This window comes from Tenrec ecaudatus, unplaced genomic scaffold (assembly GCF_050624435.1).
Source record: "Tenrec ecaudatus isolate mTenEca1 unplaced genomic scaffold, mTenEca1.hap1 Scaffold_3827, whole genome shotgun sequence".
Taxonomy (NCBI): Eukaryota; Metazoa; Chordata; class Mammalia; order Afrosoricida; family Tenrecidae; genus Tenrec; species Tenrec ecaudatus.
Genome location: NW_027459200.1, coordinates 77,668 through 92,527, shown reverse-complemented (window position 1 = coordinate 92,527; position 14,860 = coordinate 77,668). Strand labels below are relative to the sequence as shown.

At 43.0% G+C, this 14,860-nt stretch overlaps 1 pseudogene; it reads left to right on the top strand.

The window, feature by feature from the left end:
• The first annotated feature begins 13,526 nt into the window (after positions 1-13,526).
• LOC142436535 (kelch-like protein 7 pseudogene) lies at positions 13,527-14,454 on the top strand (annotated as a pseudogene).
• Positions 14,455-14,860: the final 406 nt, after the last annotated feature.

Genomic DNA, 14,860 nt, shown 5'->3' with positions numbered 1-14,860 from the left:
TATTTCTTTTTTCATTCCCCCTGTCCTACCATCACACTCAACCCTTTTCTGTCTCTTAGTAATGCCTCTCAGCTAAATTGCTATTGCTCTAACATCCCCAGGATGTCTAAGTCCTCCTCATTATTCATTTAATTCCATAGTAGTTCCCCTATCTATGGAATTGTTTGATCACCGCTACCTCTCTCCACTCCCTTCTCCCCCAAGGCCCTCCAGAACAATTGGTCCAGTTACTTCCCATGCCTCTATGGGTAGGCAAAACAACAAAAGCGTAGACAAAACAAAAAAGAAAATATTGATTTAAAAAGGGGTGGGGGGAAGCTAGGCAAAAAAACCCCTCAAACATGAAAGCATATATAATCCTAGGTTTGACCGCTGACCTTTATGACTATCTCCCCACCAGTCCTGGGGGTTTCCGGAAACTGCTCCTTCTAGTCTGAAGTCTATTTTTGCAGCTACTCAGGGGCATTATGGCTCGGCTTGGCTCCCATTGCAGACATGCTCTGTTCCCTTATTGGTTCACACCACTGTGGAGGGAGGTGAGGGTCAGACCAGGCTCATTACACACCATGTATCACCCGTATGGTTCTCTGGCAATGTACTCTCCAGCTAGGGGACATCATGTCTCAAGCTGATGTTGGCCTTAGTCTTCTCTGTGTTTCTGAGCAGAGTTTTGCAAACAATGGTGATAAAAAATTTTACCATTCATTGTTAATCCCATTTATTTTAACATCTCCAAATAAGATACATATAATTAAAAAGACATATTTGAGCTAAAAATTCTTTTAAATTAATTAATTTGCTTTCATTGACAATTATGCCTTGCGACGATGGTGTAGTGCCCTCTTGGCATTCATAAATTAAAAATGTGAAAAAATTTAAGCAGTCCACACAGAAAGGAGAAAGAAAGAGAGTGAAAAAGAGAGACAGAGAGAGAGATAATATATAAAATTTAAGGGGTGGTTCTGGGTGAACAATGCACAATGAAGTTTGACGAGAGTTAATTTACTGATGAATAAACCTTGTTTGATAAATGAGATTAAGAGAAAAAAGTGTCATCAAATATTACATTTTATAAGGCAACAAACACACAAATCATGATGCTAAGCTCTGGGTTTTGGGTGAGCCCTTATTTTATATTAAATGTTATTCATGGTCTCTTAATTCACTTGGCTTTTGGATTCTCTGCGTACATTTGACGTTCTTATTTGCTAATATTTTCATGTGTGTGCCTGTGTGTCTATGTTTGAAAGGTGTTCCTATAGCTCCAAGTGTTCCCTAAGAACATCTCCTACAGCAACTTCACCCAATCCACCCCGGGTTTATTCTGCCTTCATCTGGAACAGTGGTTCTCAACCTGTGGGTCACAAACCCTTTAGGAGTCGAACGACCCTTTCACAGGGTTCACCTGATTGATAACAGTCGCAGAATGACAGTTATGAAGTAACAATGAAAATAATTTTATGTTTGGACTACAACACGATGAACTGTATGAAAGGGTTGTGGCCTTAGGAAGGTTGAGAACCCCTGATTTTCTGCACTCACCAAAGGATGGATATTCCAATGAGAAAGGCTCCTGGAGTATAAATTTCACTGATTTAATAATGATGTTGGTGTAATTAAAGGTGATTACCCTTTAATCAGTCTCTCACGTTGCCTCCTTAATTTCCAGCTCCTGCTAAGGATCCAGGTGAGGCTGGACGCAGATAATTGAAGGTGCTGAAATTCAGGCGGATTTGGATTTCAGATCAGGCTGTGCTGTGTTGATCATCCTTGCTTGGATATTTTGTGCTTCCTGGAAGATAAGAGTACCTGGAACCTAGGCTCGGGGACCTATTACATGCCAGGTACCCTCAGCTAGTAGGTATGTAAGACAGGCTCAGGGAGGAACATAGCCTTTTGCCTCCGGAAGCCCCTGGGTTGAGCTCAAAGATATTCAGCCTGTGCTAACACGCTGACTCTGAAACCTCCACTAATGACTTCTTAGTTGCTGGTTTGTCCACATCCGGGTCTCACTTTCATTCCAGGGTATATTTAGATATCCACACACTCGGGGTGCCTGGTCAGGATTTAACCGATTAAGTCAGCGCGGGGTTGGCCACTGTTGTTATCACGAGTGACTCTTGTAGGACTTATTTCTCCAAGAGTAGAGAGCCCAGTGTGCGCTGAGAGGTCGTTCCTGGCACTGGACCCATAGGATGTCCATGGGAATAACATCTTTACACTTAAGGGTGAAGCTGCAGCTCCTACTTGAAGTATGTCTTGTGAGGTTAAGTGGTTGGTTTTCTGGAAACTCAAGTAGTTACAAACCCAAATATTTTAGGGTTAGAAGGGTGTGTTACATGTTCCTCAAAGCCGTTAATTCTGAGGGAAAAGTCCAATGTTGTGAAAAATGGAGATCACGGTTTCAAAAAATGGAGATCATGGCACTTTTAATTTGATACCACGTTCATCTCTTTTGACATGAGGGTCCCTGGGAAAGAGGGAATGGAGGGAGTCAAAGGTAGAATATCCATTATTTTATTTGTTTCATTAAACATGGATTCACTACATCTTTGAGGGAGAAACCAGGATACATTGTGACCTACCAATTAGTGAGCAAGTACAATTTCGCTCTTGGTCACCTTGGTTATTGGGTACCACATCCCTGCATATGTCTAATAGCAGAGAAGACTCCTTGAGTGTAGGACACAGTAGAGCAGAGGACCACAAATGTTTTGGGCTAGCTCTTGGTCATATGCTTTTTGTCATATTTAAACATTTATATATTCCTTCATTTTGCCAAATTTCATGAACCATTTGTAAACGTTAACTGAAAACAGAGGATGTGTTGGTGTCTCCTAATTTTGCATGTCTACCTCTCGCAGTCTCTTACATATAGGTAAAATCTGGGAGAGGAGACAGGTCCACACACATAATTAGCAGCGTGAGTTATTTCGGTGTGTTAGGTTTGGTGCCTAGCTTAGGGTTTTAGTGTGCTAAAGACTGAGTCTGTACTTAACGATTGCAAGCCAGGTCCTGAGATTAATCAATGTTCCTGCTTCAAGAACAAGAATCAAGGGATAGAATTAGGAGTTAATTGTGATGATTTGAGTTTCAGGTGTTGGTGGACAGATTAAAGGTCATTATACTTAGAAAGTTTCTGCCTAACAGATTATCTTTTGAGTTGATTAGGAGCATATATGTTAAGTGATAATGATGTAGAAATAATGTTTAAGCATTGGAGTTTTCGGGGGTAGTTTCTGCACTTGAGATGTAGGGTCATAAGGTTAGGGTTAAGTTGATAGACTATAGTCCAGGTTGTGACTCTCATTCAAAGAAGTGGAATAACTGCTTTAGGTTAGATTTAGTGTGTATGGTCATTGGATTTGTTAAGCACATGTTAACTTTGCTGCGACATCAGGTAATGCGCAGGGTGTTTGTAGTTCTGGAGGATGCGTGACTTTTCAGCTAGTTATCAGTGTTCTGTAAGGATACTCAGCAGGTTAACGTATAAGGGTTAATGGTTTGGGAGATGGTGATTAGCAGTGAATGAGTAAGGATTGATGTACAAAGTTAATATGTGCTGAAATGTAGCCGAAAACATTTTTGAGTTTATCAACTATAGTACTTATGATATATTTAGAATCATTTATGCATAAAATCATCATTTTTCTAATTAGTTCATGGATCGTTTCTTGGCCTTTCGGAGTGTTTTCCAGTCCAGTCTGTTGGGGCACCACACAATGACTTCAAAGTCCAGCTTCAGCATTCCCTGGGGACCTTGCCACTCCATTCCCTTGCTGCCCGCTTCAAGCCCTCAGTGCTTTGCCTTGGTGTGGTGGGTTCAGATCGGGCGCAATTCCCACACTGTGTCTCTGGTGCTGACCCCATGGGCCATGTGGCCCTCTCTGTGGACTGACTGCTCTAATTGGGGTCATCGTCCTCAGGGCCTGGTGGGCCAGGATATGCTCCACTCTCTCCCACTCCCCCTTCATCTGGCCCTGTGTGCGCCTACAAGATATGTCCCTCTCCCAGAGCTGCAGACTCAATGCTGTTGCTTGACATAAATTCTTCTGGGTGGAGGGGCAGGCATCCATCCAGTATTTGGTACCGGGACCAGCCCCCCAGACCTCTCCACTGTCTCGCCACTCCATAACACAGTGTCACACCCACACTTTGGGGCACTGGGTCGAATCAGGTCCCTCTCTCCCTGTGGACACACAAACAATACCCTCCTCTTGGACGGGTCAACGCCCCATACCCCTCCACCATCTCTTCCTTATTTTCATCCTTTATTTTTTCCTTTTCCCAATTCTTCCCCTGTTGTCTACCATGTGCATCCCCGGATTTCATCTGGTCCCTGCCATATTACACAGTCCTCAACCCAAGAAGGTTTGTATACAATAGCTTTCTCACTATGCCCCTTTTTCGTTTTTCTATTTAATGCTTACCTCAGTGGGCTCATGTTGTATTTGTCCTTTTGTGCCTGACTTACTTCACTTAGCATGCTTTCCTCCACTTCTTCCCATGCCGTTATGTGCTTCATACGTTAATCACTGCTTTTTAGCAATGTGTAGTTCTCCATTACATGTATATACCACAGATTTTTTATCCAATCATCAGTTGATGGAAATTTGGGTTGCTTCCAAGTCCTTGCAATTGTGAACTGTGCCACAATGAACGTTGGAGGACAGATGTCTGGCCTTGGTCTGTTCCTTGCCTCTTCTGTGTATATGTCCAGAAGGGGGATTGCTAGGTCGTATGGTAACTCTATTTCCATCTGTTCTCCATATCACCAGATCAATTTCCATAGTGGTTGTACATACTTAAAAGTCCACCAGCAGTGGATGAGAGTTCCTGTCTTGTGCATGGAGTGAGATAAGTGTCTTGCTTCATTTTTTGCAGGTAAATATCCACATTTTTCCAGCAACACTTTTTTTTCTTTTAATTAATAAATATTTTGATTGGGGATCATACATCTCTTATCACAATCCATACATACATCAATTGAGCAAAGCACCCTTATACATTTGTTGCCCTCATCATTCTTTTTTTTTTTTTTACATTTTATTATGGACTCACACAACTCTTATCACAATCCATACATATACACACATCAATTGTATAAAGCACATCCATACATTCCCCGGCCCAATCATTCTCAAAGCATTCACTCTCCACTTAAGCCCTTTGCATCAGGTCCTCTTTTTTTTTTGTTTCCCCCGCCCTCCCCGCTCCCCCCTCCCAATGTGCCCTTGGTAATTTATACATCGTTATTTTGTTATATCTTGCCCTATCCGGAGTCTCCCTCCCCCCACTTCTCTTCCATTCCTTTCCCAGTGATGAGGTCACACGTGGACCCCTGTAATCAGTTCCCCCTTTCCAACCCACTCGCCCTCCGCTCTGCCAGCATCGCCCCTCACACCCCTGGTCCTGAAGGTATCATACACCCTGGATTCCCTGTGCCTCCAGCCCCCATATGCACCAGTGTACAACCTCTGCCCTATCCAGCCCTGCAAGGTAGAATTCGGATCATGGTAGTTGGGGGGAGGAAGCATCCAGGACCCGGGGGAAAGCTGTGTTCTTCATCGGTACTACCTCGCACCCTCATTGACCCATCTCCTCTCCTGAACCCCTCTGTGAGGGGATCTCCATTGGCCGAACTTGGGCCTTGGGTGTCCACTCTGCACTTCCCCCTTCATTCAATATGGTGTATATATATATATATATATATATATATATATATATATATATATATATATATATATATATATATATATATATATATACACACACATATATACATATACACACATATATCTTTTTTTTTTTGCATGATGCCTTATACCTGGTCCCTTTGGCACCTCATGATCACACTGGCCGGTGTGCTTCTTCCATGTGGGCTTTTTTGCTTCTGAGCTAGATGCCCGCTTGTTCACCTTCAAGCCTTTAAGACCCTAGTCACTATCTCTTTTGATACCCGGGCACCATCAGCTTTCTTCACCACATTTGCTTATGCACCCATTTGTCTTCAGCGATCCTATCATGGAGGCGTGCAGCCAATGATAGGATTTTTTTGTTCTTTGATGCCTGATAACTGATCCCTTTGGGACCACTCGATCACACAGGCTGGTGTGTTCTTCCATGTGGACTTTGTTGCTTCTGAGCTAGATGGCCGCTTGTTTATCTTCAAGCCTTTAAGACCCCAGTCACTATCTCTTTTGATAGTCGGGCACCATCAGCTTTCTTTACCACATTTCCTTGTTCACCCACTTTGGCTCCAGCAGTTGTGTCGGGAGAGTGAGCATCATAGAGTTCCAATTTAATTGAAGAAAGTATTCATGCATTGAGGGAGTGTTTGAGTAGAGGCCCAAGGTCCTTCCGCCACCTTAATACTTAACCTATAAATATAGACACATCGATCTACTTTCCCATCCTCCTATATATATTTGCATGTACATGTCTTTGTCTAGACCTTCATAAATGCCCTTTGACTCCTAGCTCTTTCTTCCATCTCCCTTGACTTTCCTCCTGCCCTACTACCATGCTTCGTCGCCACCTGGGCTAGAGTATACCTCTTCTCTAAGCAACCTTACCCTTGATCATTCACCACCAGACCTGCCACTCCCCTTTCTCTACCATTTGGGGTCCCATGTTGTTCCCTTGTCCCTGTGTTTGTGAACACCACTTCCTTACCCACCCTACCCACCACCTCAAGTCCTCCCAGAACTGTTGGTCCCATTGTTTTTCCTCCAGATAGTTCATCCAGCCTGTCCTATTCAGACAGACCTGTGGAGACACTAACATGCACGAAAACAAGACTGAGGAAAACAAAGCAACAGTATACAACCTGACAACAAAACAACAACAAACCACTGACAAAGAACAAAACAAAACACTTCCCAAGAGCAAAGCTTGTAGTTAGTTCAGGGATCATTTGCTGGCCCTTAGGAGCGTTTTCCAGTCTAGACTGTTAGGGCACCACGCCCTGGCCCCAAAGTCCACTTTCAGCATTCCCTGTGGACCTTGACACTCCATTCCCTTGCTGTTCTGCTGCACTCCCCCAGTGCTTTGCCTCAGTGTGGTGGGATCAGGTCAGGTGCAATTCCCACACTGTGTCTCCGGTACAGTCCCCTGTATAGCCCTTAGCCAATGAGGGGCATCATTTCTCATAGTGGGGCCAGCCATGTTGTTCTCTCTATGGACTGGCTGCTCTACTCAGGAACATCATCCTCACGGCCTTGTGGGCCAGGCTGTGTTGCACTCTCTCCTCCTGCCCCTTCATCTACTCCCGTGTGCTCTGATAAGATATGTTCATCTCCCGGAGCTGCAGAGTCAATGTCATCCTTTGGAACAAATTATTTTGGGGGGAGGGGCAGGAATCCACTTAATTTATGGTGCTGGGGCCAGCCTCCCAGACCTCTCCACTGGTTCCCTACACCACGCCGGATATTGCATTCACACCTTGCGGCACTGGGTTGAAGTCTGGTCCCACTTTCCCTGTGGAGATATAAACAATACCCTCCCTTGGGTGGATTAGTGCCCCATGCCCCCACTACTCTTTTCTTCCTTTTGTTTTCCTTTCCCCCCCTCCTCCACCATTGTCTACCATGTGCATCCCTGGTTTTGGTCTGGTCTCTGCCATACTACACCGTCTTCACCCCACAAATGTTTGTATACAGTAGCTTTTCCCCCTATGCCACTTTGGTTTTTAAAAAAATTTTTAAATTCTTACCTCAGCGGGCTCATGTTGTACTTGTCCTTTTGTGCCTGACTTACTTCGCTTATCATGATTTCCTCCAGTTCTTCCCATGCCGCTATGTGCCTCATACGTTCATCACTGCTTTTTAGCGATACGTAGTACTCCATTGTATGTATATACCACAGTTTTTTTAATCCACTCGTCAGTTGATGGAAATTTGGGTTGCTTCCAAGTCCTTGCAATTGTGAACTGTACCGCAATGAACATTGGAGCACAGATGTCTGGTCTTGGTTTGTTTCTTGCCTCTTCTGGGTATATGCCCAGTAGGGGGATTGCTGGGTCATATGGTAACTCTATTTCCATCTGTTTTAGGTATCGCCAGATTAATTTCCATAGTGGCTGTACGTACTTACAAGTGCAACAGCAGTGGATGAGAGTTCCTGTCTCCCCACAGCCCCTCCAACACTTGTTGCTTTCTGGTTTTTTGAATTGGGCTACCATTGAGGGTGTCAGGTAGTACCTCATTGTTATTTTAATTTGCATTTCTCTTATGGCTAAAGATCGGGAACTTTTTCTCATATGTTTGTTGGCCATTCGAATTTCTGTCCCTGTAAAATTTCTGTTCAAGTCCTTTGCCCATCTTTCAAGTGGGCTATTGGTTTTTTTTCTTTTTGGAATCTAGCAGCGTATTGTAAATTTTAGTAATAAGACCTTTGTCTGATGTGTCATTGCTAACGATGTTTTCCCAGTCTGTGGACTCTCTTATCACTCTCTTGGTGAATTCTTTAGATGTACACAAGTGTTTTATTTTCAGTATATCCCATTTTTCAATTTGTGCCTCCTCTGCCAGCACCACTTTTTAAAGAGGGAATCTGCTTCCCATTTGATATGTGTGTGACCCTTATCAAAGATCAGTTGCCTGTATGCTGATGATTTTATTTCTGGGTTTTCAGTTCTTTTCCATTGGTCTGAGTATCTGTCATTGTACCTATACCATGTGGTTTTGACAACTGTGGCTGTATAGTATATGCTGAAGTCAGGTAAATCAAGCCCTTTTTTTGAGGAGTTCTCTGCTAATTCTAGGTTTCTTCCCTCTCCATATGAAGTTCATCATTAGTTTTCCACTTCTGTGAGGAAAGATGAGGGTAATTGTATCGGGATTGCATTAAACTTATATAGTGCCATTGGCAGAACTGGTATCTTGACTATATTGAGTCTTCTAATTCATGAGCATGGCATACACTTCCATTTGTTGAGGTCACTATTGTTTTCTTGCAATAGTGTTCTGTAGTTTTCCCCATATAGATCTTTTGTTTTTTAAGTCAGGTATATCCCTAGATATTTCAATTTGTATTTGGCTATTGTGAAAGGTAACACCTTTTTTTATCTCCCCTTCTGTGGCCTTATCTGATGTGATGGACTTTTGTTGATCTTGTATCCTGCCACTTTGCCAAACTCCTCTATTGCTTCTAGTACTCCCCTTGTGGAACTTTTGGGATTTTCCATATATAAAATCATATCATCTGCAAATAACGATAGTTTCACCTCTTCCTTCCCCAGACGAATATCTTTGATGTCTCTTCTTTGCCTTATGCTGTTAGCTAATACCTCCAGCACAATATTAAATAAGAGTGGGGACAAGGACATTCTTGCCTGGTCCCCCTTTTCAGTGGGAATGTGTTAGTCTTCTCCATTGACTACCAGGTTGTCTGTTGGTTTTTCATATATAGCTTGTATTGTCTTCAGGAACTTTCCTTCCATTTCTATCTTCGCTAGTGTCTTAAACAGGAATTGGTGTTGGATGTTGTCGAATGCTTTTTCTGCATCTATGGATATTATCATGTGATTCTTATAATTTTTCATGTCAATGTGATGAATAATACTAATGGTCTTTCGTATGTTGAACCATCCCTGCATCCCTGAAAATGAATCCAACTTCGTCATGGTGAAATGTTTGTTTTATATTCTTTTGTAGTCTGTTGCCTAGTATTTTGTTAAGGATTTTTGCATCAATGTTCATTAGGGATATTGATCTGTAGTTCTCGATTCTTGTGGGATTCTTGCCCGGTTTTGGTATCAGACTTATACTAGCTTCATAGGAGGAATTTGGGAGTTTGCCATCTTTTTATATGCTCTGGAAGATTTTGTGTAGGATTGGGGTTCGTTTTTTCTATAGTTTATTTTGTATAGTTTTCTTATTTTCCCTCTCCTGAATCTCAGCCCTGATTTTTATAATTTCTTTTCTTTTTCTATTAGTAGGATTGTCCTGCTGACTCTGCTCTAGTCGTAAATTTTGTGCCAGCATATCAGTCCTGAGTCTCTCTTCCTTTCTCAGATGTGCATGTATTGCTATGAAACTTCCTCTGATGACTGCCTTTGCTGTGTCCCATAACTTTTGGAACTTAATGTGCTCATTCTCGTTGGTTTCTTGAAATTTCCCAATTTCATCTCAAATTTGCGCCAGTACACACTCCATTTGCAGTAGAGAGTTATTCATCCTCCAATTGTTTGCTCTTGTTTCTTTGTCTTCCTTTTGTTGATTTCCAGCCTTATGACACAGTGGTCAGAGCGAGAGATATGTATTATTTCAATGTGCTTAAATTTATGTAGATTTGCCTTATGCCCCAGCATGTGGTTTATCTTCGAATATGTGCCATAAGAACTTGAAAATAACATGAATTTTTTTGTTTTGTTTTTGGATGAAAAGCTCTGTAAATATCTATCAGGTCAAATTTTCTAGTTGTGGAGTTTAGCTCTCTAGCTTCCTTGTTGAGTTTCTTTCTCTGTGATCTATCTTTCTCAGGGAGTGGTGTGGTGAAGTCACCCACTATAATCGTCAAGTCTGTAATTTCATTTTTAATTTTTCGTAGTGTTTGGTTGACGTATTCAGCGGGTCTCTCATTCGGGGAATATATGTTTACAATGCTTAGTGGTTCTTTGCCTACCATTCCCTTGAGCATTATATAGTGTCCCTCCTTATCTCTTTTTTGGTTGGCACTTGGAGATCAATTTCATCCGAGATTAGAATTGCAACCCTGCTTTTTCTGTATTGCTGATTGCTTTGTAGGACTTCTCCAGCCTTTGATTCTCAGGCGATTTTTGTCTGTAGCTTTGAGATGTGTCTCCTGTGGGCAGCAGATAGATGGGTTGTGTTTTCGAAACCATTCTGGTAGTCTCAGTCTTTTAATGCCTGAGTTCAGTCCATTGATATTCAGGTTTATTATCTCCATCTGCGGATTCTGTGATGTCATCTTATACCTTTTGTGTTGGGAGTTTTCACACGTTCCTTTCTCATTAGTGTGTTGTGCATGTGTGTGAGTATCATTCTTGACTTCTTTCCATCCTTAAGCCAATGTTATCTTGAAGTCTGTTTTCTCTTTGTTGCCCTCTGGGTGAGGTTGTTCTAGGTGTTGGTCTCTTATATATGCTTTTTCAGTGTTGCTCTTTTGCCCATACTGCGTCGGCAAGGATCTTTTGTAGGGCTGGGTTTCTTCTAACGTATTCTTTGAGTTTTTCCTTGTGTGGGAAGACTCTAACTTCTCCATCTATCTTGATCGATAATTTGGCTGGGTAGAGTATTCTTGGGTTTGCATTATTTTCCTTCAATTTTTGGAATATCTTACTCCACTCACTCCTTTTCTTCATAGTTTCTGCTGATAGGTCTGAGCATATTCTTATTTGAGAACATTTATATGTGATTGCTTCTTTTTCCCTAGCTGCTCCCCTTTCTGATTTTCTCCTTTTCCTCAAAGTTGGATAATTTACCTGTTATGTGCCTTGGTGACTTCTTTTTTGGGATCTAGTCTAGCTGGTGCTATTTCCGCCTCCAGAGTGGTTGCCTGGTTTTCACTCATTATGCTGGGGAAGCTTTCCTCCAAGAATTATCTCACTATTGTTTCAGATGACTTCTTTGTTGTGTCTTCCTCTGGTAACACAATAATTCTAATATTGTTCCGCTTCATAGCATCAGACATAACTCTTAAGTTTTCTTCAGCTTCTCTGATGATCTTATTAGATTTTTGTCTGTGTTTGTTAAAGTCTTCTTGGCTGTCCTCCAAGTCATTGATGCGGATCTCTGATTCCTCCATCGCTTCTCAAAGTCCAAGAGGCTGCTACTGGTTTCTGTTGTCTCCTCCCTAAACTCCTGTATTTCCCTTTGGTTTATGACTTTTACCTCTTCCATCATTTTATCCATTTTCTGTATTGTTTCCCTCATATCCTATATGACTCCAAGTAGCATTCTGAAAATTTCTTTCTGTGGCAGCGCCATGTCTGCTTCTTCTATGCATGTCATTATGTTTAGGACATCTTCTGCCATTTTCCTTTGTTTCTCACATTTTTATGTTGAGGTCTTTGGGGCTGATGGCTGTTTGCATTGTGTTGTTTTAGAGGAGCCAGATACCATTTTCCAGGGAGTCGGAGGGCACTGGCTCTCTTTGGGAGACTTGTAGGAGTGTTTCTTCGAACTGCCTATAGCTTATTTCACTATGGAATTAACCTACCACTTTATCCTCCTGTCATTTCCCTATCATGAGAGAGTCCCAGAAGGCTGGTGGGTTGCCTTCTCTGGTGAGCAGAGGTTCTTGCAACAGCTTGGAATGTTAATGAGTGTTGGTTGAGCTGCCTTATGCCCCCAGGTACACAGGCCACAGGCAGGAATTCCCCAGTGATAAGTTGGGCAGTTTCCCATGGAAGGAAAGAGGACCTTTCCCTAGCCTCGGGCAAGCTACACAGGTTGGAGCTCACCTAGCTGGGTGTGGTACAGTCTTAAATGCCCTAGGCCAAAGGGAGTGTTCTGGAGGTCAGCAGTGGAGTGTGAGAGAACAAGAAAGAGACAAAGAGGAGGGAAAAAAATTAAAAGTAAGACTGTTTCGACTGTGCAGGGAATATAAGGAAGAGAGGGAAACAAAAGCAACTATGCAGCTGAGTCCCACTCCCCACCCATGGAGCTGCAAGGCTTTAGTCCCTCTGCAGCCCTCAAAGACCATGGGGGACAGAGACAGAGATATAAACAAAAGCAACAATGTAGCTGAACCCTGATCCCTGCCAGTGGAGCTGCCAGGGTATGGGTTTAGTCCCTGCCCAGACGCAGAAGTGGCAAGCTGTGGCTGTGCTGTGAAAAAGCCCCTGAACAGCCTTCTAGGGCTGTGGAGGAACAGAGAGCAGAGATGTAAGCAGAAGCAACAGTGTAGCTGAACCCTGATCCCTACAGGTGGAGCTGCACGGGTCCTGTCCAAGCCCTGAGGCAGGTGAAAGCATACTGTGGCTGTGTTGAGACCAATCCCCACTACAGGCTCCAGATGGTCCCTGCTCCAGCAGATAGAGTGGCGGGGCCAAGGTCACGCCCCAGCAGGCTTCCACTGAGCTGTGCCCAAAGCCCTCAAAACCCCATGGGTCTGTGGCTACTTACCTTTGTGATGTTCCTCCTATGTTCCAGCAGTGGTGAATTTCCCTCTAAGCAACTCTCCTTGACTGGGTTCTACGGAGTCCCTCTGGTATGTGTCCAAGTCATCTTTTTTTTATGGATAGAAGAATTTTTATTTTTCTCTCTTTGTTAGCCTTTTTTTCTTCCCTACCAAAAAATGTCTTGTTTTCGGAATCCTAGGCTCATCCACCACCTTGCTACAGCTCTGTCCCTGACGCAGCCTAGCTTGCCCTGGAGCTGCTGCCGGAACCACACAGCCCAGCCTGGTGTTTCCGCAGAGGGTGAGCCGCCGCCGCCTCCATAGTCAGCCTGCCCTCAGCATTCGGCCCACACAGAAGGGACCCCTGCCGGAACGCAGTCTGCAGTCCACAATCTGCACCAAGCCCGGAGAACCTCAGACAAGAGTCGAGCTCAGGGAGGATGTCAGGCTCCAGGGTGTCACAGAGCAGCAAGAGAAAGACCAAGAAGAAACCTGACACTTGGGAAGAAGCGAAATTTCTGGTGGGCTCCATGGCAGTCATGAATGGCATGCGAAAGCAGAGAACTTTTTGCGATGTGATTCTCGTGGTCCAGGAAAGAGAGATCCCTGCTCATCGTGTGGTCTTGGCTGCAGCCAGCCCAGTTTTTAATGTCATGTTCACAACTGGCATGCTCGAATCAAAATCCTCTGAAGTAGAACTCAAAGACGCAGACCCTGACGTTATTGAACACCTGGTGGAATTTTCTTACACTGCAAGGGTTTCTGTGAATACCAACAATGTGCAGTCTCTGTTGGATGCCGCAAACCAGTACCAGATGGAACCTGTGAAGAACATGTGTGTTGATTTTTTGAAAGAGCAAGTGGATGCTTCAAACTGTCTCGGTCTAAGCATTCTAGCAGAGCGTCTAGACTGTCCTGAGTTGAAAGCCACTGCAGATGCCTTTATTGACCATAATTTCCCTGACGTTTCCAAAACTGAGGAGTTTCTCCACCTTGATGCTGAGCTAGTAACAAGTCTGCTCAACCAGGACTCCCTGACCGTGAGCGCAGAGGAGGAGGTTTATGATGCTACCGTCAGGTGGCTGAGATATGATGCGCCGAATCGCCAGCCTTTTATGGTGGATGTCCTTGCTAACATCAGATTTCCTCTTATCTCAAAAAAATTTCTTATGTAAAACCATCCCATTTGAATCCCTCATTCAAGACAATCCTGAGTGCCTTAAGATGGTGATGAATGGAATGCGGTATCATCTACTGTCTCCTGAGGATCAGAAAGAACTGGCAGATGGAGCAAGGCCTCGAAGACCACAGTCTTGTAGATATTTTAAGCCAAAGTTGGAAAAAGGTGCATATGGCACACGATCCTGAAGTGAGAATGTAACTTCAGAATTTCATTTGATGCATGTTTTGCTCTTTAAAATTACCTGTGTTGATAACTATTTTGTATATCCAACCACATGTTTTTAGTCTTCAAGTAGAACAGTTTAAGTAACTGAAGAATTGACCCCAAATTTTCAAAAAAAGTCTCATTCAATAAAGTATGTTATTCTCAAAAGCCAGCATTATTAGAATTCCATCACAATATGTTCAGTATTTATATTAAATGTGCCCACCCTCCCTTATTTTTGTTATAAAACTTTGTCTTGGAAATATTTTGCCACTTACTAGGACCTATTTATATTTTTTCATATTAATTATTTCTAATATAATAATTGCAGAGGCAGCTTTTGTTAGAAATTATTTACCTTGCCTCATGCAAAGTGAACAGTAGTTT